General features: G+C 49.9%; 2 long non-coding RNA genes across 3 annotated transcripts; one reads left to right on the top strand and one right to left on the bottom strand.

Moving 5' to 3' along the window:
* The first annotated feature begins 6 nt into the window (after nt 1-6).
* Nucleotides 7-24,285, top strand: LOC106149616. 2 transcript variants are annotated; one of them, XR_001235923.1, is made up of 5 exons: nt 7-288; nt 21,443-21,866; nt 21,966-22,064; nt 22,623-22,763; nt 22,941-24,285. It is a non-coding gene; the product is annotated as an uncharacterized LOC106149616 (long non-coding RNA). The 2 variants fall into 2 exon arrangements; XR_001235924.1 differs by lacking the exon at nt 22,623-22,763.
* A 92-nt stretch (nt 24,286-24,377) lies between these two features.
* On the bottom strand, nt 24,378-25,357 carry LOC102013571. Its single transcript, XR_262557.2, has 2 exons — nt 25,272-25,357; nt 24,378-24,838 (listed from the first exon to the last, which is right to left on the bottom strand). It is a non-coding gene; the product is annotated as an uncharacterized LOC102013571 (long non-coding RNA).
* Between the last annotated feature and the right edge of the window lie 1,674 nt (nt 25,358-27,031).

Raw genomic sequence — 27,031 nt, 5'->3', positions numbered from 1 at the left:
GGCCCGCGCCCGGACAGAGTCGCGGGGTTTGCCTACAAGCGCTTTATTTTTATTTTTTTAAAGAAGGGGATATTTTATCAGCGTAAAGGTCAGCGTCGCGGCAGCAGCAAAAAGGGACTCGTATTTCTTTCCTCCGCCTGGATGGAGAGAGGAGGCAACCCCAGTATCTCCCCACCCCCTTGCTACCTGGGTCTCCTTGGAAACAAAGCACGCGGGGCGGGGCGCGGCGGGAAGACCGGCCGGGACCCCTGGGGAGAACATCCGACGGAGTCAGCGTCGGGAAATCAGGTGGGCACCAGGGGCCTGGGCGCGGGGGTAAGGAGGCTGATTTTATGTACGCGCCTGAGGCTGCCAGCCGGGCGGTCCTGGCGCCTGCAGGGACAGACCTGGACGCTGTGCAACTGGGCGTTCGCCTCCCGCGTGCATCCTCGATGGCGGAGTTGGGAAGGAACTTTCACATCACCTTGCCTGGAAGGGTAAATAGTCCGTGTGCTGGGTGCACACGCTGGGCCACCTCTCGCCAGCCACAGAGGGACTGTGCTGTCGCGTGCCACGGCAGGGGGCACCTCGGGGACAGTGTAACTCAGAGAGGCCGAGCACACAGCTGCAGGTATCGCGGGTCTCTGGTTATCTAAAGGCGGAGAGCAGGGTAAGCTGAAGAGGCAAGTTGATCAGCGGTTTCACAGGGGTTGGACGGGGCTTGGGTGGGAGTCGTTGCAGTGCGTTTCAGTTCCTACCGAGGCGAGGAAACTATAATGCAATCAGACAGTGGTCATGATTACAAAACTTCGGGAGTATACCGAAACCCACCGAGTTACACATTTTAAAAGGGAGCATCTCACGGCATGTGAATTGTGTCTCGGTTTTTTAAACTGGAAGAGAAACATCAAATTCTTTTAGTTATTATTCATTCACACGGGGCAACAGATATAACTGAGGGCCTGCCGTAAGACATAGGCCACGCCAGAGGCGCGGCTGGTCCTTGCTGAGCTCACGGTTTTAGAAGTGGGAAGACAGATGATAATTTGAAAAGCAATACCTGGGCGTGGTGGCACACGTCCCAGCAATTCAGGGGGCTGAGGGTCGCGTGACCCCTAAGAGTGTGAGGCCAGCTTGGCGGCATAGCAAGACCCTGTCCCGAAAAACAAAACGGTAGCGACCTGGGCCGGCAGTTTCCTCCGAGGAGCTGCCCTACTGGGAAGTCCAGTTCAGGCGGGAAGACCCGCGGGGAGCAGCTGGTAGGGAAAACAGCGAGGAACTTATTTATACAAGCGAGCGATGTGAGTGTAAAGATGGTCACCAAGAGTGACTCCTTCGTCCCTTCCCCCGCCCGGTATGATCTGGGTCTCGGAGACCGCGGCCCTGGGTGAGACTGGGTGGGCGGCGGCCCCTTGAATCGTGCGTGGAGTTGTGGGTCCCCTGTGTGCCTTTCCCTGCAGGCTAAGTTCAGAGCTCTCGTGGCATTCTGCACCGTGCCACCTCTTCCAAAACGTCAGGAGCCTCAGCTCTTGATTTTACAAATCGTGTTTCTCTGGGTCTTTGTCTCTCATTGTACTTGGCTCAAAGCAGACAGATTAAAACTGAGCTTAATGCTAAAAGCAGAGGCTCCGGTTGGATTCTTAAACCAGAACCCACTAATTCCCAGGCTGAATGTAGAATGGGATTGTGTAGCGTCACATGAGGCGGCCTATAATCTCGTGAACAGTCTCCCTGCCTTAGGAAACTATATTTCAGTTTGGGCCAGGGTGACCATACTTCTCGATTACCTGGGGGAGTCTTGGTTTGTGTCTTTTCCCAATGACCTTTCTCTCTCTCCCTCTTTTCCAAGGTGAGGTCTCACGGTATTGCTCAGGCTGGCCTTGGACTCCTGGCCTCAAGCAATCCTCCTGCCTCAGCCTTGCTAATGTTGGGGCTGTAGGCATGCACCCAGCTTTCAGTGGGCTTATTGATTGCTCCTCTTCTTCATCCCCCTGAGTCTTACTTTGAACGATAAATGACATCGTCACCCTAGAATTTTGGCCAAATTGTATTTTTAAAAATCTTCACCTGTGCCAGGCATTGTGGCACACCTAACCTGAGCTACTCAGGAAGCTGAGGCAGGAGGAGCACAAGTCTGAGGCCAGGCTGACAACTTGGTGAGGCTTTGTCTCAAAATAAAAAGGGCTGGAGTTGTAGCTCAGCACTTCCTGCTTTCAAAATCCCCAATACCGTAAATACGAAACAAAACCCCTCACCTTGCAAATAAGTACTTTCCCAAGTTCCCTGGTTTGTATATATCTTCAGAGGAGTCCATAATATAGTTTTTGTTTAGTTTTGGTGATCTTTAATGTTTTTTCCAATTTTTATTTTATTTTATTTTTGTTCTGGGGAGTTAGCCCCAGCCTTGTGGATGTTAAGCAGGTGCCTGACCACGGGGCTATCCTCCCAGGCCTGGATATTTATTCTTGTTTTTTCTTTTTCTTTTTGGTTTTCTGAGACAGACTCTCCTCACAATGCAGTACAAGCTGGCCTTGAACTCACTATGTAGCCCAAGCCGGCCTGAAACTTGTGGTGATCCTCCTGCCTCAGCCTCCCAGGTCCTGTGATTACAAGATACTTATTCTTATTCAAGGCCATAGTGGCTATGAAGTAGAAGCAACTTTTATAACTGTAAGACTTACTGTAGACACATGATGGAGCTGTTCCAATGAGATTTTGTGCACACCTTGGTGGGTTTAACAGCGCTGTATCTGGGGATGAGTGAAAAGCAACAGAAGGAGAAATCAAGATGGGTACAAACCCCATTTCCCGTTTAAGTGTATCAGTGAAAACAGACATACCATCTGCCCATGCTGGGAAACAATCAGCAAGAAGATAATACCAGGCAATAAAACAAGTTTTCCTGTCAGTTTTTTCATAATAAAATTCTGAATGCATTCACCACAACAAAGCTAAAGTAACGTTTGTTAGTGGGAAAATTAGGCCAGGAACCGGTGTCGAACAAGCCTGAAATGTCCCGGACACTCCGTTTCTGTCATAATGGGCATCATTGATTAACTTGGCGAGATATTAGCTGCTGGACTAAGAGCTGAATGCCCAGAATCTTCTTCAGTCTTCCAAGCACGCCTCTTAGCTCCAGTTGCACTGGGGAAACCAAGGGGAAAAAGCTTCAGCTAACTCGCCTAGACCATCTCCCAGCTACCCGGCATCAAAGCCGCTCATCTGCCCGGCTCTGAAGCCCAGACACTCAGCCTGTAGGCAAATGTCCTTCAGAAGAAAACTTCCCTTCTGCAGGAGTGGGAACAAACTTGCTGAAACCCTGTGAGCCTTCCCCGACCGGAGCTCCTGGGAAAATTACTGCTTTTTAAATAGGATGTGAGGATTGCACTTGGGAGCTCTGGATGTAGCTCAGTGGTACAGCAGGTGTTTAGCATGCATGAGGCCCTGGGTTCAATCCCCAGCAGCACAAAAACAAAACACAATATATTACATTTGCATGAGAGGTTAGCTCATCTTTAACTCCCCCATATGTTGATATTGATTTATTCAAAACATATTCAAAAGATGTATATTGGCCAGGTGGTACGCAGCTGTAATCCCAGCACTTGGGAGGCTGAGGCAGGAGGATCATTGTGAGAGTAAGGCCAGCCTGGGATACAAACTGAGTTCAAGGCCAGCCTGAACTGCATAGGGAGACCCTGTCTGAAAAACCAAACAAACAGGGGCTGGGAATATAGCTCAGTGGCACAAGTGGCTGCCTGGTAAGCACAAGATCCTGAGTTTGATTCCCTGTACCAAAACAAAACAAACAAACAAATAAACAAACAAAACAGATATGCACTGGGTGGTAACATGATACCACTTCTCACTTTTTGCTATAATGTTTATTTTATTGAAATAAATGAGAAATTTAAACAAATATTAAATTGGTAACTTATTAAAATATGTCTACATAGATTTGTTATATTTTTCCGATCTTTTCTTTCCTTTCTTGCTTCCAGTTTCAATTTTTCTTTTATGTTCAGAAGCTAAATCTTTTTTTTTTTTTTTCATCTTTTTTGAGACAGGGTCTTACTATGCAGTTCAGCATAGTAAAACCTTATGCCATAGTAAGAGCTCATGCCTTGAGCTCACTGTGTAGCCCAGGCTGGCCTCGAACTTGCAACAATCCTCTTGCTTTAGCCGCCCCAGTGCTGGGATTATATGTGTGCGCCACCACACCCGGCTCAGAAGCTAAATCTTAACCTTTCTCCAAACTCAAAAATCTCTCCTCCCTCCCTTCCTTCTTTCATGTTTTTTGTTTTTGTTTTTGTTTTTACAGTGCTAGTGAAGGGGCCCCAGAGGCTCCCACATGCTTGGTGAGTCTGTTGCCATGGAGGTGCACCCCCCCCCAGCCCTCCCCATATTGACAAATGATCAAATAATGAGCTCAGTGCTCCACGGTCTCTCCAGGAATGTGGTGGTCCACACACAGGAGCCCTGCAGAAGCCGCATCTCTTGGATCAACTGCTCGTCTACACCTTGGTTAGCTTTCTGCTTCCACTTCACTCTCCGTTTTGCTTTCTTGGTTTTTCTCCGGTACTGGGAACCGAACTCACGACCTTGCGCTTGCCAGGTAGGCGCTTTGCGGCTGAGCTAAATCCCCAGCCCCTCCGTTTTGCTTTCTTGGTAGATTTTTCTATATTCTTGTAAATCATCTTCTGCCTTTGCTGGAATAAGCCACACCAATACATACATGAATTTTAAAAACTGAAAAATAACAAAATCACTGAATTAAACTTGCCTTGTACAAACACCAGAACTTTAACTTGGAGGAAAGTTTGTTTGAAGTAAACTGCATGCTTCGTTGCCTCCTGAACATATGGTGAATGATAAGCAGCCTTCACTTGAAGATTGAAACGCTCACTGTAACACTCACTGTTGCCTGCGTCCTGGGGGACCACCGAGTTGCCGCTAGCACCCATGGCCCTGGACTCCTGTACTTCTGCTGTTCTCCGTTCATTTATTGTTGAAGCTGTCCTCCATGGTTAGAAACCTTTTCTTCCTGCTAGCTGTTGTTCTTATTTAGTTTCTTTTAGGAACCAGAGCAGAAAAGAACATGAATTGTTTTAGTGGGGAAAAAAAATAAAAAGATTCTTAAAGACACACGGGCCCAGGAGTCCAGGGAAAACAGACCCAAAGGACGACCCAGCTGTGCCAACTTCCCTGGTCCCTCGGCACAAGGCACGCTCTTTTCTGGGCACTGTCCTTAGAAAAGTGACTGCGCAGAGGCCAAGGGCTGGGGGAGATGGCTCTCCCTTCTGCCGTACCAACTTCTTGGAAGTCCCCAAAGAAAGCCAAGCATAATACGAGAAATGCTTCAGTAAAGACATGGTAACAACGGAATTATGTGCTTGACCAAGAATGTGATTCTGAAAGCAGCCACGACAGTCGTAAGCTTCCAGGGCTTCAAGTAGCACTGTTTTGTCCCAGTATTATAACGTGGGTGGGAATATGCAGAGGGTGATCTTATGGGCCTAAGTGGACAGATTGAAAGGTGCGTGTAACACACACACAAAAAGGCCACACAACTGTTATGAATCCAAACTATAAATTTGCCCTAAAATAGTGTCCCAGCTCTGATAACTGTTGTGTCAACATTTTACTAGTACCTTTGTTTCTTTAGCTTCTGTGTATTAAGGCAGGGTCTGGGACATTCTTCAAGCGATCCTCTTGCCCCAAGTTCCCAGTAGCTAGGACCACAGGTGGGTGCCGCCTCGCCTGTTTCCTGTGTGTGTGCATGCTGACCCACCATCTTTCCCGAGCCTGCGCGCTCTCCTGACCCTGTCAGTGCCAGCTTGTACATTTCTGGGGGGGTAAAAGTTGCTGGAGTCTCTATGGAAAGCAGCTTGGCACTTTCTCTGAACATGACAGAATTATGCGACCTCTGACCCCTCCATCTGCTGCTGGAGAATATATCCAAGGGTGCACACACAGGATGCAGATCGGTGTAGGTCCACCACACATCATGGGTAGCAAAGGACGGCAGAGGACCCAAATGCCCATCCGTAGCGGAACTGGCTAAATACATTAGGAGATGCCTGTAATAGAAATCTCTTTGAAGACAGAATGAGAAGTTCCTCTGGGGTCCGATATGAAATATTCCCAAGAAACACTGATGTTAAAACAAATAGAAAAAAGCACAGAAGAGTGTGTATATTTAAATACTTTTCATGTAAGAAAACAGATGGTGCCGGGGGGTGGCCCAGTGCTAGAGCATTTGCCTCACAAGTGCAAATAAGTGGGAGGCCGTGGGTTCAATCCCCAGCATAGGAAGAAACAGAGATGGAGAAGTAAGAGATTGGTGCAGACTCTTGCATGAAGAAACTTTGGTGAAAACACAACAAACCCACAGCAGGGTCTGTGAGATGTGGAGGTGGGGGTGCGGACAAGACAGCACAGTGCAGATTTTATATGGCTCGATTTTGGAGCCACTATAGATGCATTAGTCATAAACGTTTTATAATATGGTTATCAAAGCCCGGCATGGTGGTGCACATCTGGAATCCTAGCCCTCAGGAAGCTGAGGCAGGAGGATTTCAAGTTTGAAGCCAACCTGGGGTATATAATGAGTTGAAGGACAGCTTGGACTACATAATGAGACCTGATCTTAAAAAAAAAAGAAAAAATTATCTGTGTTATTGAGCAGGTTATAGTCTACAATGTGGCAGAAAAACACAAAGGCCAAGTGAGGGTCCTGCAAGTAATGATTTGTTTTTGTTTTCTGAGGCAAGCGATCCTCTGCCTCAGCCTCCCGAGTGCTGGGATTACAGGTGTGTGTCACCAAGCCGGACCAAGTGACAATTTTGAAAGCACAGAGGACCCCTTGGAGGGGTGTATGAGCAGATGAGGATGGTTGGGAAGGGGGAGAATGTCAGCGGCACGATGACCCTGGCTCCGGTCTGTGCGTCCTGGTGGGTGAGTTACATCGCCCCTGTCCACGGAGCTGCCCCACGCTCAGATATATCACACCTCACCCCGGCTCACCCTTGAGAATCGTCCGGCGTAAATGTAACATCACTGATGCTATGGAAATCACATTGAGTGATTAGATGCCATGGAAATCATTTTAGTACTGAGGATTTTACCCTGGGCCCTGAGGGTGCGAGGCAGGCTCTTTACCATTGAGCTGTGTCCCCACCCCTACAAAAATCGGACCTGAGTCCACTGTAGGTCCACTTTAGGACAGGGTGTTTGGCTGTTTGGAGGCGGCTGTTTGTTGTTTTGTTTTGTTTTTGGTGCTGGGGACTTAAGCCAGGACCTTGTACTCAGCAGGCAGAGCTACCTCTGAGCTGCAGCCCCAGCCCTGTTGTAGGACAGGACTTATCAGATAAAGAAAAAGATTCAGTCTGATTTTCTGACCTCTTTGACCTTAGTCAGAAGTAGGCCTATCCTGAGTAAGGCTTCTCCGTGATCTTTTTAAGTGTCAACGGAGGTGACTGCCGCACCAGGCTTAGTGATACTTTGTATCTCTGCATCTGCTGATTTGTATCTTGTTATTTTCTTCCCTGAGCACACCATGAGACAAGCAGCTGAGCGTGAGAGTAGGTGATCCCTTAGGACAGGATCAAGGAAAGTGAACTTTGTTTTTACCAAACTCCTGAAATTGCTCAATAATTCCGAGATGACTCATCGGAGGACTTTATAATCACAGTACCCCCGCTGCCTTCAGAACAATGTTTCGGGGAAGTGGAGCCCATCGTGTTGAAATGTCTCCCTCCCGCCCTCCCTCTCTCCTCTCACCATCTGTGTAAAGAACAAAACACCTTTGAAAGAAATAATGATAAATATTTACGTCGATGGGATAAGACTATGGAGACTTTTTCTTTTCTTTAACTTCTTTCTGTATTTTCCAAATATTACTTAGTGACCACAAACCACTTTTGTCATTTACAAAGAAACAGCCCAGTTCATACTTTGTCTCCTCTCGGCCTCCTGGCTCACCTCCTTCTCAGGGAGGCCCACAGGGAACCCCGCTGCTGGGGCATCCGCTCTGGGGAGGGACGGACGAGTCCTCCCGGCCGTCTGATCCCTTTTCCGGGGCGCTCCTGCACCTTCTGTGGCTCCCACCGCCACGCTCCGGTCGCCTTAGGCTGGGTCCCGCACTGGGTCCCATCCCTCGCTCTTCCAAAACAAACAAACGCCCCAGAATCCGCGGTAGGCGGACTGTGCTGCCCCGGTGCTCCTGCACAGTGAGGCGCGATCCGGGCCCTGCTCCCCTCAGCTCAGCGGTCTGTAGGATCCGCCAGGCGGTCGCCAGCCCCGCAGACAGAGCCCCTCGGTCCACCGTTCAGTGGCGCTTCGCGCAACGTCCGGGCAGCAGCGCGAACTCCGCGGGTCTGTTTCCCGTCCTGCTGCAGGGACGGCGCAGCTCGCCGGGGTCTGCGCAGAGCTGGCGGCTTGGGGGGAATCCCGAGGGACAGCCGCTCCCGGAGCCCGAGGGCCCTCTCCCGCGGGGGCGGGGGCGGCGGCACAGGCCCCACCGCAAGAGCGCCGCGCGTCTAGGACACAAAGCGCACGTCTAGGACACAGTCACAACGCCGGCCACCAGGCCTTACCTAAGGCGCGTTCTGTCCGCCCACCTCGACAAAGGCACCTTCGGAAGGCCCGGAATCCGGGCCCGAGGTCGGGCTTCTCGGACTCCTTAGAGTCGTTGCCAGGGCAGGATGGCGAGGGCCCAGCCGCCCCCGCCCACTTCCCACTCTGGTCCCACTGGTGACTCGCGCGGCCGCCCAGGCAGGAACCTCCGCGTCCCACCGGGACCCTCCTGCCGCGAGGGAGAGCTCCTCCCCCGGGGACGAGGCAGAGGACCCTGCACCCTGCACGGTCCCCGAACGTAGGGCCCGATGTGTGATCCCTGAAGAACCTTGCCAGGACCCCGAGGAACATCGAGGTTCAGGCCACTGTTAGTTGCCAGTGCTCCCGGAAGGCTGAGGGGTGGGCGGATTGCGTGGCTTTTGTGTGTGTGCGCGTGTGTGCGTGTGTGTGCGCACGTGTATGGGTGTGCGTGTGTGTGGTACTGAGGACTGGACCCGGGGCCTTCTCACTAAACTACATCCTCAGCTCTTTTATATTTTTTGAGACAGGGTCTCACTAAGTCACTAAGTTGCCTAGAGTGGGCTTGAGTTTGAGATCCTCCTGCCTCAGCCTCAAAGAGTGCAACTTCATGGTTTCTGAAGGCTTTTTGTTCCACCTCCTCCTAGGCTGAACATGGTCTCAAAAGCCCCCCAGGCCGTGGTCCACCCACTCTTAGTGCCCTTTCACCAGCTCCTGGCACAAAGCAGAGCCCCCTGGACTTTACAGCCTCCTGTGCACCAGGGAGGCTCCAAAAGGCAGAGCTGTCAGCAGGGTGCTTTCGTGTCCTTACCTGCGCCAGAAGGCGAGGAGGAGGAGCTGAGGGGAAAAGCCGGCCCAGGGCTTGGAGAAGGGCGATTGACTCAATGCCTCTCTGTACCTGTGTCTTGGCCTCTGACTCCTCTTTGGTGTGGTTCCAAAGAGAGGCCGGCTGCCCTGCAGGCCAAGAGCTCCGGGCGGGTGTGGGAAGGCCTTCAATGCAGCCAGAGGTCCTGGGGACCCCACTCACACTCAGGCTGAGCAGGCTTTGTTGAGCGCTCTATCTTAGCTTTAGGGCTCTAACAGTCTGCCAGGAAAGTTCTCCGTGTCCCCAGCCAGTACTGGCTTAAGGACAGAACAAGAACAGTCCGGAGGTCATTTTACACACACACACACACACACACACACACACACAGCCTTACCTCGAGGCTTAGCTGCAGAAGAAAATGATCTGGGCTAGGGCCATCGGTGAGCAGTCAGAGTCTGCAGCCTGACCGTCCTGTGGGGTCTGCTCCTCTTGTCCCAAAGCAACAGACAGGTAAGCCCACTGGCCTGGTTTGTGTGTTTGTTGTCTTTTTGAGACAGGGTCTCGCTATGCAGTTCAGGCTGGCCTTGAACTCACTTTGTAGCCCAGGCTGGCCTCAAACTCACAGAGATCCTCCTGCCTCAGCCTCCCCAGTGCTGGGATTATAGGTGTGCACCACCATGCCTAGCATCTGGCCTGCTTTTGAGCAAAGGTTATGATCCTGCTACTTGCTTAAACGTCCAAAAGTAAACTGATGGGAAATGCCACCAGAGCTTGGTGACAGAAATGAGAGAATGCCCAAATACAAAGGGGTTGAACAAAACAGATCCCAGGAAGCCAGGTTTATGCTGGGCAGACCCAGCATGGCTCATGGGACAGGAATGCACCCTTCCAGTACACCTCCACCCTGCCAGGCCACCCCAAAATTCTCTAGCCTCCCCGCCTCGACCTCAGATTTGGATTCTCCAACACCATACCAAGTCATAAACACAAGACAAACCCTGCCTTGAGCTTTACAAGAAGATAAACTGGTGCCCAAGTAGGATTGCCAGACAAAATACAGGGGATCTATATTTTCATTTGCTAAGTTGGGCAACCTTATATTCACATCCTCAATTCTTTAATCTCCTTTCATTTTTGTTCATTTGAGACAGGTCTTGCTCTGTAGTCCAGGCTGGCCTTGAACTGGTGACAGTTCTCCTGTTTCTGCCATCCAACTCAAAACCGGGGATTACCAGTGTGCACCACACCAGGATTCTAATTTTTAAAAATTTTAGTGGCTTATTAATCCGCTCATAAAAAAATCTCACATCATCACTGCAGGTAAAGTCATTGCAGAATCTTCATGCCTGCTGGGTGCCAGCCCCAACTCTGGGGTCATGGCCTCCTGTCTTCCTTCTGGTCTTGTGTTCTCACTGTTGTTTTCTTGAGTTGTTTTTCTTTTCATGCAGGCAATACCCTGGAAATCCGCATTTGGGTTTGTTTGTGCATAATCCAAGGAATCTTAAATCGTGCCAAAGCCAGGTGCCCTGCCACCACCAGAATGGACTCTGACATCCGCTGTGGCCCCTGCACGTTTTCAGTAGTTTTCCTTGAACCTCTGTCCTAGGTGCTGTTGTCTTCCAAAGTGAGGGATGCCCGTGACCACTGGTTTTCTCTGCAGTAGCCGGCCATGACCTTCCAGGTCTGGAGAGGTCCTGTGCTGTTATGTTCGGATGAAAAATGTCTCCCAAGGCTCAGGTGCTCTGAAGTAGGGCTTTGGAAAGGAGATTAGGTCATGGTGGTGCTAACCTCATCACTGGGTTCATCCAGTTAATCCACTGAGGCGCTCGTAGCCGAATGTGCTGTCAGGCGCTGAGGCCCGTTTGGAGGAAGTGGGTCACTGCACGCGTGACCTGGAAGGCATATTCTTGTCCTCAGCCCCTTCTCTCCCTCCGGCTCCTCCTCTGTTCTCTGTTCCCTGGCTGCCCTAAGGTGAGCACCTTGCCAAGCATGGGCTGAAATCTCTCAGAGCATGAGCCAAAATAAACCTTCCATCTTCTAAACAGTGAATGTCAGGTATTTGGTCCCAACTCCGAGAAGGTGACGCATATACGTGTTGCTCATGATGGCAGCCGATGCGTAGGCAGCCAAGGAGGAAAAGAGCCCCTGCAGGTTCTTCAGCGCTGAAAGCATTTAATGTATGGAACTGTAAACTCCAGGGCCTCTGAGCACATCGGGAGCCGTCATGTGCAATTGTACAGAGAATGAAAACAAAAACTCCACTGAAAACCAGAGAGCCTTAAGAATGAAATCCTGTCATCTGTGGCAAAATGCATGAAACCGGAGGGTGTAATGTTAAAGAAGTCAGGCACAGGAAGACGTGCCGCACGTCCCCACTTACATCTGGAAGCCGAAGGTGTGGGTTTTATCAGAATAGCATGCAGTAGTGTCTTCCAGAAGCTGGGAAAGGTAAGGAGAGAGAGATGGAGAAAGGAAGATGAACAGGGTCTGGGATGCAGCTGGATCCGAGGAGTAAGTTCTAATGTTCCACAGACAGCAGGGTGCCGGTGGTTGACAATAATTAATTGTGTGTGTCAAAATGGCCAGTAGCAAGACCGCCCAACACAAAAATGACAAGTATTTAAGGTGACAGATGTACCAGGTACTTACTCTTTTTTTTTCCAGTACCAGGAATTGAACTCACGACCTTGCACTTGCTAGGCAGGCACTGTGCCAGGCACTCTCATCTAACCATTACTCTCTCTCACACACAGGTATGTGTGTATGCATATGTGAGGTATAACAGAAAATTACAATGATTATTTAAACTTTTAAAAATATATTAGAGTAGAATACACATTGCCATTAATCTCCCTCAAAATTGGCCCCCTCACTGCAAACACACGTCTCCCAACACTTTCTGAAGCAGTTCTGGAGGTCCTCCTCCCTGTCTTTAGCATGCCTTGATGTCCCGAATGATGTAAAAACGTCCACTTCCACGGTCCTTCTGACTTCGGGGACGAGCCCGAAGCTGTGTAACATCAGATCTGGCGAGTGCGGCTGAGGAGGACACGCTGCCAGGTCTTCGCCAGCCCGCCTTCCTGCTGGCTGTCACCTCCTTCCTCTCCCTGAGACCAGGTCTCACTGTGCAGCGCTGGTCTTGCCCCTGCGTGTGCCTCCACCCCGGGCTTCTGGCGGCTGACTCTCTGTAGCTGTGACAAAATACGTGAGGTGACTTAGGAGGACAAAAGGGGCGGGGCGTAGCCTGGGGACGAGCGTTTCCCCAGGTTAAGGCCCTGGGTTGGATCCCCAGAACAGACAAAAACAAAAAAGAGGACGCAAGCTTCATTTTGGCTCGTGTTTCCGGCCCATCGTCACCCGGCCTGACTGCTTTGGGTCTGTCACGACGCCGTGCACCAGGGATCCAGGGTCAGAGACAGACCCAGGTGCTCACCTGGGAGAAGCCCGGAAGTGAAGGAGAGAGGGGGCGGGGTCAGGAGCCCATATCCGGTTCTAGGCCCCACCCCATGACCTCACTTCCGGCCTGTGGGTCTCTGCCCCCCGCCCCCAGCTCCAATAGTTTCTGCCCCCTGCAGGCAGTGTCCTGCTGTAGACACACCTTTAACAGGAGGCCTCTGGGGACGTCATGGACGTAGACCGCCTCACCTGGGGCTGTACCGCAGAATCCTTCCCAGGGCCTCCGAGAGCAGTGCAGAGGCCGCGCAGGATAATCAGGAGTGCGTGCTCCGGTCTAGGCGCTCTGCTCAAACCGGCTCTCAGCCATTCCCTACCCTCTTCTGTCCATGAGGTGGAGGACAGCGCTCTGCCTTAGAGTGAGAGATTGAACTGTATCTATAAGGCACACAGCAGTTTTTCAGTAGGCATTAACTATTGTCATCCGGCGAGCTTTAACTGAGATAATTAACTGCAGCTTTAGAAAATTACATTATTGCACGCCTGTAATCCCACTACTCGGGAGGCTGAGGCAGGGGGATCTCGAGCTCAGCCTGGGCAACTTAGTCAGACCCTGTCTCCAAAAACAAGCAGACAAGCCAAACGCACAAACACACGAGCCAAGACATTACATTATATTCCCAGTAGGCACCGCAGAGCCTGGAACATAGTAAGCACCCCCAACGGGAATCAACGTTAGCTGAAGGTGTGAGGACTGAGGTACCAAGTGTTCTCCCTGAGATCCTCCTGCAGGGACGATCTTTTGCTCCTCTAAGTTAACACTTCCCTGACAAGACTGCAGGGAGATGCCCGCCCCACAGCCTGTTCGAGAAAGAGAAGCCTGACACCTCGATCGTGTGCAGTTCCTGGCCCCGGGTGGGTAGAAGCGGATGACCGGAGTGACAGGTGACAGTCAGTGGCGGTGGGAAAGGAGTTTTCATGAAATTTAAGCAAGAGATGTCACTGCATTTGTGCCCCTGTGGTGTTAATATTTTGACTCTGTTTCACATAATTTTTCTGATGACGGCACATGAGTAGATCCTGGCGAACTGGATTCTTCATGTCTTTCTGAGAAGCTGACGCTGACCACCTGCTGAGAGGCAGGGAAGGAGGAGACTCCCGGGTGGATCCGTTGGTGGGAGTCCTGGCTCCCAGAGTCTTTCTTATTCTAAGCTGAGGCATGTGACTGGGGTCTTGCAACTGGGAAAGAAGCGGGTGGAATATCACACAGTGAACTAACTGCTCATTTTAACTGTTAAGGCTTTTTCTCTCAGTAAGGGTTATAATCACATCCCAGCACACTGGGGAGGCTGAGGCAGAAAGACTGAAAGTTTGAGCCCAGCCTGGGTAATTTGGTGACTTAGTAAGACCCTGTCTCAAAATTTAAAAAATAAGTGGGGTGTAGTAGCACATGCCTGTAATCCTAGCATTCTGGAGGCTGAGGCAGGAGGATTACCGAGAGTTGGAGGACAGTCTGGGCTACATGGCAAGGCCTTATCTCAAAAAAAATTTTTTAATTTAAAAAATAAAAATAAAAAATGCTTCGAGTATAGCTCAGTGTGAAGGCCCTGGGGTTCAATCCTCAGGTCTCCCAGGACTCCACCCCCAAAACAGTTATAATTGTAACATTTTCTGGTTTAAGTTAAAAAATCCAGCCTAATTGGACTCCAATCTCTAAGACTATCAGATTTCCCCAGGTGTTTGAGCATTCTATTGAAAATATTTATTTTAAGTTTGTTTTGTTTTGTTTTGTTTTTTGAGACAGGGTCTTGCTATGTAGCTCAGGCTGGCCTTGAACTCACTATATAGCCCAAGCTGGCCTTGAACTCCCAGCAGTCCTCCCGCCTCAGCCTCCTGAGTGCTGGGATTACAGTTGTGCACCAGCATGCCCAGCGCTTTGGCCACCTGTACTTGTATTGTAGTAGAAGCCTTTGTCAACTGCAGATGAGCAGTGAAAGCTGAAACACCATCTCACTGGTGCTGAATTCCCACTGGCTATGGGGGAAAGTGGATCAATCAGTGCCAGCTCCCTGCTGGAGTCCGCTATGTGTGTCACCAGGCTCGTTAGTGCTGCCTCCTGAGCCAGTCCCCCGGATCTGCTCCCACCTCTAATCCCACCGACTTCATCCTGACAATCTGTTTCTGCAGCTAATGACAGAGACACAAACATGGGACTCTCAGAATTTCCCAGATTGCTTTCAACACTCCGAATGCCAAACCATCAGAGTTTTCAAAATTATTTATTTTCTAAGTACAGCAGCAGGATGCGCAGACCAGAAGATGACAATTTTAAGATGTTTGTCCCGTGTGCCTCGCTGTTTGCTGTGGCTTTAGTGGTGTATTGTCTGACTACTCCAAGAGCAGGGAATTGCCCTGGGGGGGAAATGGGCACAGCCCAGCCTGGGGCACCAGGGAACTGTTACCCTGAGCCCGCACGGTGGGATCTGAAGTGGTTCTGTGCGTTGCCTTGGGATACCGGCGGGCGGTGGAAGTCGTACTGCAGGGGTTGGGGCATCCCTGGAGCTATCTGCTTAAGAAGGGGAGTACCCACTGTTGCCAGGCAGACTCTGACAGCACGCGATGGAACTGTTCTCGTGGGAACACACAGGCGGCTGGAGAGCACTGGAGAAGTTAGGATGAGGTTTGGCAGCAAGTGACCCAAACCTCAAAATAAAGAGTGCTGGGTGGGAGCTCCTTTCTCTCTTGCACAAAGGCAGGAGGTAGGCAGTGCGTTGGCTTCCTACAGTCACTAGGAAATGAACTTGTTCTCTTTCAGTGAAGGCTGCGTGCCCTGGGGCAGTGGTGGCGAAGCTTTTAGAGCTTTCAGTGATGCAAGGGGTCCGGCCCGCAGTGCACAGCACGTGCCTTGGGTTTGCCACCACGGCTTCAGGGAATGGCCCATGTGCAAGCCGGTGGTGGGAGTCCGCCACTGTGTGGAAGTCACAGACCTCTCTGCTCCCACACCGACGGCCAGAACTAAGCCAAATGGCTGCGTCCAGCTGCAGAAAGATGCTGGAAAATACAGGCTTTCTCTCAAGTACTGCGTGTACAGCTAAAAATGAGGAGAAAGAATGAGAGAACCGGTGTGGGGAAGACTGTGTGCTGCCCTAGCCACTGACATCGACTTGGCCAGGGGACCTTGGAAAAGGCCTCCAGAAAGAGGTGATGTATGAGCAGAGAACAAAATATGATTAAGAGCTCACACAGTGCCGGGCATGGTGGTGCACGCCTGTGATCCCAGCACTTGGGAGGTTGAGGCAGGAGGATCATTGGGAGTTGAAGGCCAGCATGGACTACAAAGTGAGCTCAAGACCAGCCTGAACTGCATAGCAAGACCCTGTCATAGCAAGACCCTGTCTCAAAAAAAAAGCTCATGCATTCCAAACACCATTAGAGATAAGCGGTAAGTTCTAGTGTTCTGGGCAGGCACGGCAGTGCATACCTCTAATCTGAGGTGCTTGGGAGGCTGAGGCAGGAGGATCATGAGTTCAAGGCCCGTGTGGGCAATATAATGAGACCCCCCCTGCATTTAAAAGACACTCTGCTATTTTCACAATAGCCTGTTATGTATCTTTATAAGGATAAAGAAATCCAGGTGTGGTGTTGCATGATTGTAATCTCAGCACTCTGGGAGGCTGAGACAGGAGTAGCCCAAATTTGAGCCCAGTCAGTCTGGGCAATTTAGCAAGATCTTGTCTTAAAATAAAAAATAAAAATTGGCTGGGGACATAGTTCAGTGTAAAGGCCCTGTTTCAATGCCCAGTAACACACACACACACACACACACACACACACACACACACACACGCACACACTAAAGATGAGAGAGAGAAACTCAAAGTCTCCAAATATGAAATAATGCTAAAGCGATGGAAGTGTTCATTATTCTAATTTGAGAAGCACCTGCTACATACATGCATTGGAATATCACACATAATACACTCAATCATTATGTATTGATCACAATAATGTTTTGAGCTTTAAGGAGGTGGAAAAATTAACATCTGATTTGATCATTGCTCCTTGTACAGATGTACTGAATTATTACACCGTGCCCCACAAGCTTGTACAATTGAAACAATAATTAATGATAATCAATGGCAGAAAACTCATGCAGAGGGAGGAGATGCAGGAGCAGAGGAAGGAAGTGTTTTCAGGGAGGGGAAGTGTGTAGGACACCAGGAAGGTAAGAAGCAAGTGTGGCAGAGGAAGATGCTGTGGGCTGGAGCTCCGTGGAGAGGAACTCACCGTCCATGCTGGCCTCGGGCCGATTCCCTTCCTCCGGCGCTGTTCTCGGAGGGCTGGCTCCTTTCCTTGCAGAGGCGGTGTCTGCCGTGTCTGCTGTGCCTGATTCTCCAGGTCCCCAGGCTGCTCCCTGAGGAGCGGGAAGAAGAAGAAGCCAGAGGAATAAGTTCTCGTGTTCTGGGCACACATGGCGGTGCATAGCTCCAATACCAGTGGCTCGGGAGGCTGAGGCCTTCCCAGTTCATTCTGCCTGCAGCTTCTTCTGTGTCCGGGAAGCCCTTCCACTCGGGCCAGTGCCCACGCGGATGAGCCAGCAGTCAGCCCAGCACTGTGTCCCTCACCCTCAGCCAACCAGTCCCACTGGCCCGGGCGTCCCCCACCGTCTCCCACAACTCCTGCTCTCCCCCTGCCCTGCCCCTGTCCGAGCCACTGTGTAACGCTATGTGAGCCCTGGAGCGACTCCCGCAGGAGTGTAAGTCTGGCTTCTGCACCTGATCAGACCCCTGAACTGCTCATCACGCAGTGTCAGTGTGTGACCATCACACTGCACGAGACCCATCAGGATTCCGGCGCCCCGCAACAAACCCTGTGGCCACAATCCCTCCCTGAGAGCTACACAGCCGGAGAGGTCAGGTCCTCAACCTGCCCCCTCAGCCCTCCTGGTGGGGGACCAGGGTCTTTCCTGTGAGCTGTGTCTCCTGTCCCTTCTCCCCGTCAGTCCCAGGCCATCGCCTTTGCTACGGTGCTTTCTTTAGCTCCTGGGGGTGTCTTCCATGCCAGTACTGGTTTGTAATTTCACATTCACAGCTTCTTTGATTAACATCTCCATTGCTTCCAGCCAAAACAAATACAAAGGTTTCAGGTTGATCCTGCAAACAGTTTCTCTCTGGGAATTCAGAGGGAGAATGACCTTTTCTAATACTTGCACATAAGAGGAATATTTTTAAGTGAGAGAGCTACAGGATAATTGTGTTTATAATGATTTTATATTCACTTTGCTATTGCTTTATGCTGATATGAGGTAATAAACCCAAATTTCTCTCCCAGGTACAATGAGGGGAAGATGCTTAGCATTGGGGGGATAGGATGGTTGTGTTACCTTTATGACCCCTAATAACCTTTGGCTTCAGCAGGAATCCAAGGTCAGGGGTCTTAGGAAGATGGCCTTGGAGTGTGGGGACGTTATTCTGTGAGCTGCATCCAGACCCGTGATAGTCACCAGGGTTTGTGTACTAGTGGCTCATAGGCCAAATGAATCCTTCCAATATGTTTGTGTGGCTAGGAGGATGTTAACTTACGTGTGTGTGTGTGTGTGTGTGTGTGTGTGTGTGTGTGTGTTTTACTGGAGATGGAACCCAGGGCCTCTGCTAGTCCACGTATACCTTAGCTCCTGTCTTTTTGCTTATCCCTCCGAATAGTAGGTTCCCAGTTTCTCTACCAGAAACAATACTGCCAAGAACATCTGCAAAAACACCCGATTTCTGGGCCCAGGAGAGAGATTCCCTGGAGAATATCCGCAGGAGTTAAGTTGTTAGGTTATCAAGCATATTTGAGGTCATGGCTTGAACAGCCTTGGTATCCTTTAGCATCATAATTTGCCAAAATCTTGTGTATAAAGCACTCTCTCATTTCTTAGTTGGTATTTTTAGATGTCCCATTATTTTATATTGCATTTTTAAATTGCTAATGAGATTGAGACTGTCGCCACAGACTTCTTAGCCATTAAGGTTTTCCTTTCTGAAGATGACTTCGTGATGACCTCTGTCCATCCTTCCCCTGGGCTTGCTGTCTTTTTGGTTGTTGTTGCTGCTGCTGACCTTGTGTAGATGATGTTTGTGTATTCTGGACACTAATGTGTCACTGAGTGTAGAAGACACGAATATCTTCTGCTTCAATGCTTGTCATGTCATCTGTGGGATAAATGACCTTTATTATTTTTCGGAGTCAAAGTCAACATTTTCCCTTTTATTTTTTTGTATTTTAGGGATCTTGTTTAGAAAAATGTCCTGCAACTGAGATCCCCAAATACTCTGATATTTTCTTCTAATAGTTTCATATTATCTTTCAGATTTAGGTCGTAAGGTCTTCAATCCCTTCCGCGTTGCTGTTTTTTTTTATGTTGTGAACTGAGGATTTAATTTCATTTTCTCTGTTAACAGCCAAACTTTCCCCAGCACCATCTGCTACAATGATCTATTCTCAGTGGGCTTGTGGGGTCACCTGTGTCATGTACTATCTTTCTACATATTCACGACTGTGTTACTGGGTCCTTTATTTTGCTCTGCTTGTTTATGTTTGTGTGTTTCTGAATTGATTCGCTACCCCGTATTGATCACCTTGGCTTCCAAGTGATGTTAATGTCCGATAGGTCAGCCTCTCCTTGGCTTTTCTTTTTAAAAAATGTCTTAGCTATTCCAAGATTGTAGTCTCCAATTACATTTTAGAATCAATGTGTACAGAAATCCTGCTGGAGTTTTGAAATTTCTTTGATATATTAATTTCTGGAGAAATGATATCTTTACAAAATTAGTTGCCCAATACCCCCCCCCACACACACACACATACACGCTAACAGGCCTATTAATTCAGCTCTTCTAAAAATGTGTTTTAATAGTACTTCTAAACTGTCTTCCTAAGAGCGTTATATAGTCTTTGGTTTTTTTATATAAATATATGCGCACACACGTGTATGTGCACACGCATGTGTGTGTGTGTGTATAAAATTTGAGAGATTATGGCTATTGTTACTGCTGTGAACTGAATCTTAATTTTGATTCTACTTGCTATTTGGTCATTGCTGATGCAGAGGATCAACGCTGGTTATGATGGCTCTCGCTCATTGAGTTTATGGCCCTGACCTTCCTGGGGTCTGTTCTCATCTCCTAGTCTCTATCTCATGCTCCAAGGGAGGGCTCTGATGGTGCAGGGGCAGCGCCAGGGCCAAAGCAGCTGTCAGCGTGTGCAGGAGAGAAGCTTCTCCAAGCCCAGTCCTGCTGGTACCTCGATCCTGGGCTCCAGGTTCCGGAGATGCAGTTTCTACTGGAGAAGACACACAGTGGTGTTTTCCTTTCTGTGGAAATTGGCACAGACCCACTCTGTCCTGGCTGCTCTGGTTTATTTTATAGGAAGTGTCTCAGGTTAGAAAGCCTTGCCTGGGGTCTTTAAGTTCAGGTAGTGGAGATCTGATTACAGCTGTGGAGATGTTTTACAAAAGAAAGAAAGAGAATTAGTATTGTAACTGATTTTTATTTTTAATGTTGAAACTTTTTTTAGTACCAGGAATTGAACTCACCACCTCACATTTCCTAGGCAGGCACTGTGGCTGCTGAGCTATCTCCCCTGCCCGATGATGAAACATTTTAACTGTGTTACCTTTTTTTTTTTTTTAATATTTGGGATTGCACCCAAGGTGCCGCAGGCTAAATGCTCTATCCTGAGCCGCACCCTCGGTCCTCTTTATACTATTCTGAGACAGGGTCTCCCCAACTTGCCAGGGTTGCCCTTGAACGGGGATCCTCCTGCCCCAGCACCAACACCTGGGGTTACAGACATGCACCACCATCCCCTGCCACATCCAATTTTTTTTTTTTTTTCTTTTTGAGACAGGGTCTCTATGCAGTTCAGGCTGACCTTGAGCTCACTTTGTAGCTGAGGCTGGCCTCGAACTCACAGCAATCCTCCTGCCTCAGCCTCCTGAGTGCTGGGATTACAAGCATGTGCCACCATGTCCAGATCCTCCAAATCCTGATAAAAAAATTTTTTTTCGGTGTCCTCAAGATGCTTTGTCAAGAATGGGTGGTGATTGGGTTGGTTTCTAAAGGTAAACCTCCACAAACCACAAACAAGGTGAGAGGGAGGGGTGTCCGGTTTCCTAAACAGGAAGGAGAGGATCCACCGGGAGGGGAGAGAGACCCGTCTCCTCCCTCCAGCAGTTCAAGGTCTGCAGCCCTTAGACAATGCCGGGAAGAGTTCTCAGGTAGAAAGTGCTGTTTGTGTTGGTGTGGAATCATGTCTCAGAACCATCCCAGAATGAAATCCACGGCCACGGCCATGGCCACGGCCATGGCTCTGCCCGTCAGCCTGAAGTCATCTACTACCTGCTTCTCTCTTCCTCTGCTCCAGCTACTTGAGTTTTTTCCTGTCCCTTGACTACAGGGAGGTGACACTTGGCCCAGGGCCTTTGCACATTCATTTCTCTCTGCCAAGAATACCCTTTCTGCAGACCAAAAGTCTCCCTTGGGTTGTCCAAGGCTCTGATAAAATGTCACTTATGCGGAGACCACTCGACCTAGACCAGCTTCCCTGCTTCCTGCCTACCTTACCCTTGTCAGCATTGGAGTTACGAATCCGTTTGGTCATTTGCTGATTCCCCGTGTCCTCCCCTAGGAGGTAAGGCCTAGCACGGCCCCAGCATACAGCAGGAGCGCAGCAGACACACGCTGAAGGGGTGCATACTCAGGGCGGCCTGCTGAGGACAGCCGAGGCTGGGTATCTGAGAGTGACAACAGTACCACTGTGCGCCTCTTCCTCGAAGAGCTACTGCTACCTCCTCCGGTCTGCCCCGCCCCTGAAAAGCTTCAGAATAGCGGCCGGCACACAGGGAGAGAACAACCCCTGCAACCCGCCTGGGCCCGGCCCCCTCCCCCGCTGCCTCCTTCCTGTTCCTTTCCCGCTTTTGTCCCACCGCCAGCCCCGACTCCTCTGGGCAGCATCAGGCCACGTGCATATTCAGCGGCTCAGCCAGTACCCGCCTGCCGTGGGGCATCTCCTGGGAGCCATCAGCTGCCTGGTGACAAATACGGAGGTGAAGGTCCGTGTCCAGGGAGCCCTGGGGAAGGGAGCAGCTGGGGATCCACGGCACATGGGTGGGCCTGGGAGGCAGGCGGGACCTACGGCGTTCTCTGTCCAGATCACTGTCCCTGGAAGACCCCACGAGTGTCCCTTCACAAGCCAAGAAATGGACCACACCACACCTCCCTGGGGGGCCTCCCACGTCGCTTGCTGTAGGGTAAGAGGCGCTGGCCGGGAGCGGGTTGCTGTGCTGACGAGGGCTGTCTGTAACTCACTTCCTCTAGCCGAACCCTGCTTTATGAGATGCGTATTATCAGCACCCACTTTACACCGAGGGGAAGGCTGTAGGAGGAAATTTGCACCAACTCATTTTGCAAGCAGTGACTGTAATGTGGAGAATCATCTCCGTTAAAGTAGCATCTCCATTTTAGTCACTCACCTACACTAACTTGAAAACGGCCTTTGTAGCGTAAAACTCGCCCGTCGTAAGTGTACAATGGAACGATTTGAGTAAGCTCGCGGTGTTGTGCAGCCATCCCCACAGTCCAGGTTTAGAACCTTTCCACTACTTCAGGGTGTTTCCTCATATCATTTGTGGTTAGTTCCCACTCCTTCCCTAGCCCTAGGCAACCACTGATCTGTCTTCTGCCTCTATAAATTGCTCCACACACTTGATATAAATGAAATCATTGTGAAGTCATCCTGTATTATCTTTCATTTTACTACACATTGCATTTGTTTGGGAGAGACTTTTTAGTTCAGTTCCAACATTCAGTGCAGAGGTGTGCACCGAAGTGGGAACACCAGGAAGGCCGTACACCTCCTCTCTGCAGAAGGCCAGATAACTGATAACTTCCCTATCAGCTTGCTAACTGGTTGGGGCTCCTGAGGACATGGACCAATGCCCTGCCTGGCTGTAAGTGGAGAGTCGTGGTGAGGGTAGGGTGGGTGCTATTGGTTAGACCTAAAATGTACCCCCAAAGTCTCATGATTGTAGCTGGGACCTAGCAGAGAGGAGGTCACTGGGGTTGTGACACAGAGAAACATAGTCCTCTCCCTCATCTCTCTGTTTTCTCTTGGCCACGGCGGACAGCCTTCTGCCGGAGCAGACCCTTCCACCATGCCATTTCTGCCTTGTAGCCTGCTCACCATGGACTGATCCCATGGAAACCGTGAGACAAAGTAAATGCCTCCTCCTTTAATTTGAAGATGTTGGGTATTTTGTCTCAGCAATGAGAAAGCGACTAATATGGAAAATTGGAACTAATGTGGAACTGCATGACTGTAGTTCAGAAGCCTTTGGAACCGGTTTGCAAGAGGAATTCGGACAAGTTTGGAGATGCAGGCTAGAGAAGCCCTAGAATGTTGGGAGTGGTGCTTGATGTGTGATACTGGTCAGAGTTCAGAAGACCAGAATGTTGATAGGAATGTGGACATTCAAGGCCAGGCTCAGATGGTTTCACTTGGGAACAAGGGTTGCATTGGCAGCTAGACGCGGGCCATGTATTTTATGTTCTAACGGAAAATTTGCTGGCATTTTGCCCCTGTCCTGAGACCTTACAGACGGCTGAGGTTAAGGATGTCGGATTAATAAATCTGGCAGAAGAAATCTCAAGACAGCCCAACATTTAGGCTGTGACATGAGAACTGCTGACTGCTTTAGCCAGATCTACAATAAAAATCAACAAAAGGCAGAGCTGGATGATTTGAAAAGTTTGCAGTTTCACCAGAAAGGAAGCACTTGCAAAGCTGAGGCCATGGAGGGCATGCTTGCTGCAAAGATTAGTTTTAAGAAGAAGCCAATTACTTTGCATCAAGAAAATATGAAAGATGGCTTGAAAGGCATCTCAGGAATCAGCAAGACCCCACCCATCACAGGCTCAGAGGTGCAAAAGTAGGAGGGCTGCTGTGGGAACTAGTTCCTTGGGAATTGTTTCACCGAGTTCAGTCATCCAGGCACTCAGAGACCTCTGCAGCCCTGGTCCAAGGGGTCCAGCTGCTACACAACCTGGCAGCCAACCGTGGTGTCAGCCATGTGGTACTACTGGTTTTTCAGCATGGGAAATCCAAGAGTTATTGGGTTCATGGAGGCTTCCACACAGATTTCAGAAGAAGGCCTGGGGGGACAGGTAAACATGTGTGATTGGGTCACAGTCCCTGCCGGGCATGTTAGAGGGCAGTGTATGAAGCTGTGAGAGTAAAGCCAAGTGTGCAGTAGAGACCCCAGAAAGTCAGAGATGCCAACAATGTGGAATATCTGCTCAGGAAAGCCCCAGGCAGACAGTGAAGGCAGCTCAAAAGAGACTCCATGTGGGGTGTAACCTGCAATGCCATATTATTAGCTTCATTTCCAGGGAATTACTGGGACAGTTTCAGGTTTTAGTTTTGTTCTTTTTTTGAGATAGGGTCTCCCAATGTAGCTAAGGCTGGCCTCAAACTCGTGTTTCTCTTGCCTCAGCCTCTTGAGTTCTGGGGTTAGAGATGTGTGCCACTGCTTGGAGCAGAAATTATACACAGTTACTATCATTAATAAATTACTAGTAGTGCAGACTTTTAGTTATATCTCTTATTAGTGGAGAAATTATTGGGACAGAAAATAGCATCAGGGCTGAGGATGTAGCTCAGTAGTAGAGCCCTTGCCTGGCATGCAGAAGTCCTGGATTCAATTCCCAACACACACACACACACACACACACACACCAATACCATAACTACAGTGCAGAAGTAGTCAGTCCGAAGATGATACTACCATAGTATAGTAACTAGTACAGAAAATATCAGTGTTATTACTGGCTCTATTTTTCAAAAAACAAAGGCTCAGAAGGGCCAGCCTATCTTCTGCAAGTTCCAGAGCTGGCCAGCGGGGCAGCCGCATTCCCAACGCAGGACCTGAGTTTAAACTTTGATATTCCACTCCCAACTTTGATCCTCGATCTAGCTTCGCCCGCGATGAGTAGGGAGGCCAACAGGGTCTGAGCGCTCTGGGTGTGACTGAAAGAGAGAAAGAAGTCCAAGGCCTTCCTGGGGACCCAGAGGCAACAAGGAAAGGGGTACCTAATTAACCCAGGAAACCTTGCCTCATCCTGCCTCCACAAGAAAGAAACCATTTGGCAAGTTAGGACCGAGCTGGAACAACGTTGCGTTTAAACTTAGCGCCAGTAGCAGTATCCCTTCATGGTAGACTTCACCCTGGAACTCGGCTATTTATTCATTTGGTTTTTGACCTCTGTGCCCAATCCTGTTAGCTTTAGGGTTACTGCCCCAAGCAGGGGAGGGGCGGGCGGAGCAGGAAGCACTGGCTGGGGTGCACCTCGCCGCAGCCACTGGGGCAGGGAGGTGTGCGAGGAGGGTTTGTTCCCCGCAGACCCTGGGGAGCCCAGAGCTGGACTCCGAGTCTCAGAGTGAAAGGCGAGGCAGGATGCACCTGAAAGCTGTGCGAGTCTTTGCTAGACGCCCCTGCAGCGCCCAGGAGGGGCAGGTCCTTCAGCTGGAAGCAGGGACCGGCAGGGCGCACTCGGGAATCACAGCCGACCTCAGACCCGCAGGACAAAGCGCAGCCAGGCCTCCTGCAGCGAGGGGAGACTTCCTGGGAACAAAAGGCAAGAGGCTAGATGTTTCTCCAGACCGAATTCACGCTCTGGGAGGCTGGTTCCGGACCACAGGCAGCTCCAGGGAAGGGCGCTGCAGTCACCCCGGCCCTGCTGCCTGATTGCTGTGTACCTTTGCCCCGCACCTCAGGGGCAGAGGGTACCGCAGGCCTCTCTGGACTTCCCTCTGTCAGCTGAGTCAAAACTAGCCTTGAATGGGTAGAGAGAAGCCCTCCCTGAACCCTTGCATGGAGGATAATCAAACAAAAAAAGTGGAAGCCAGGCAAGGTGGCACAAGCCTACAATCTCAGCACTCTGGGAGGCTGAGGCAGGAGGACTGCAAGTCCCTGCCTGGACAATTCAGTGACTTAGCAAGAACCTGTTTCAAAATTAAAAATATAAAAAATGTCTTTTTTGTTTGTTTGTTTTTTGGTTTTTTTTGGATACCAGGAATCAAACTCATGACCTCAGGTTTGCCAAGCAAGTGCTTATGCCGCTGAGCTACATCCCTGGCTCTGAAATTAAAAATAAAACAAGGGCTGGAGATGTGGTTAAGGGACAGAGTGACCCTGGGTTCAACTCCCAGTAACATACACACACACACACACACACACACACACATACACACACACGGGGTCTGGGCATACCTCAGTGGTAGAATGTTTGCCTAGCATGTGCAAGGTCCTGGGTCCAGTCCCCAGTACTGCAAGAAAAATAGAATAAAACAAAATAAATAAAAAAGTAAGACGAGTTAGCTCACCACACTTACCCTGTGTTTTAAATATATTACCTTGGCCAGGTTACAGTGAGGTCAGATATAAATCAGAAGAGAGAGAGAGAGTAGAATCTCAGTTTTGTTTTAGTCACAGGTCCCTTGGGAGCCACAGGGTGACAAGCAAGGCTTCTCAGGTGAAGTGCTGGGCCCACGCCAGGCCAGGGGAGAGGAGGGACCCCAGGCAGGGCAAAGGCTCAGGGACAGCCGCTGTCCCTCGGTGTCCCTTGTTCCTCGGGTGTTAGGGTGACTGGTACAGCGCAGGAGCCCAGTAAAGGAAGTGCTGGAGTTGGAATTTCACTGGTTGGCCAAGAAAGCAGCAGGCCACCTCTAGCCAGGGCTTCAAAACTAGATCAAGACCCTCTGGGAGGCTGAGGCAGGAGGATAACAAGTCTGAACTCTGAACTTGGCCTGGACAATGTAGAGACTGAACAAGACTCTGTCTCAAATATAAAAAAAAAAAAAAAGGGCTGGGGAGATAGTTCAATGCAATAGCCCTTTGTTTAGAACCCTGTACCACAAAAACAAAGAAACAAAAACTGTGTTACACTGCTTGAACATAGGAATTAAGAGCTCACTTCCTTATTTTAGGTGACACAAACCTGAGAAAAATACAGCGATGTCCCCACATAAGCCTGAACTTGCAGAGTTCTAAGCCTTGACCTGCAGCTCCTTGTTCCAGCACAGAAGAGTTCTGACATAAAGCACAAATAGCCGGCTGCCCCCATTTCTGCAGGAAACCGCTCTGCGAGTGCCTGGTGGCCTGGCCGCCCTTGGGGACAGAGCATTCCCCTCTCCGAACCTCCCTTCTACACCTCTTGCTCC

This window comes from Chinchilla lanigera, unplaced genomic scaffold (assembly GCF_000276665.1).
Source record: "Chinchilla lanigera isolate Chin_1 unplaced genomic scaffold, ChiLan1.0 scaffold00049, whole genome shotgun sequence".
In the NCBI taxonomy this organism is placed as follows: Eukaryota; Metazoa; Chordata; class Mammalia; order Rodentia; family Chinchillidae; genus Chinchilla; species Chinchilla lanigera.
The sequence above is the reverse complement of the archived record's forward strand: the minus strand, read 5'-3'. Positions and strand labels throughout refer to the sequence as shown.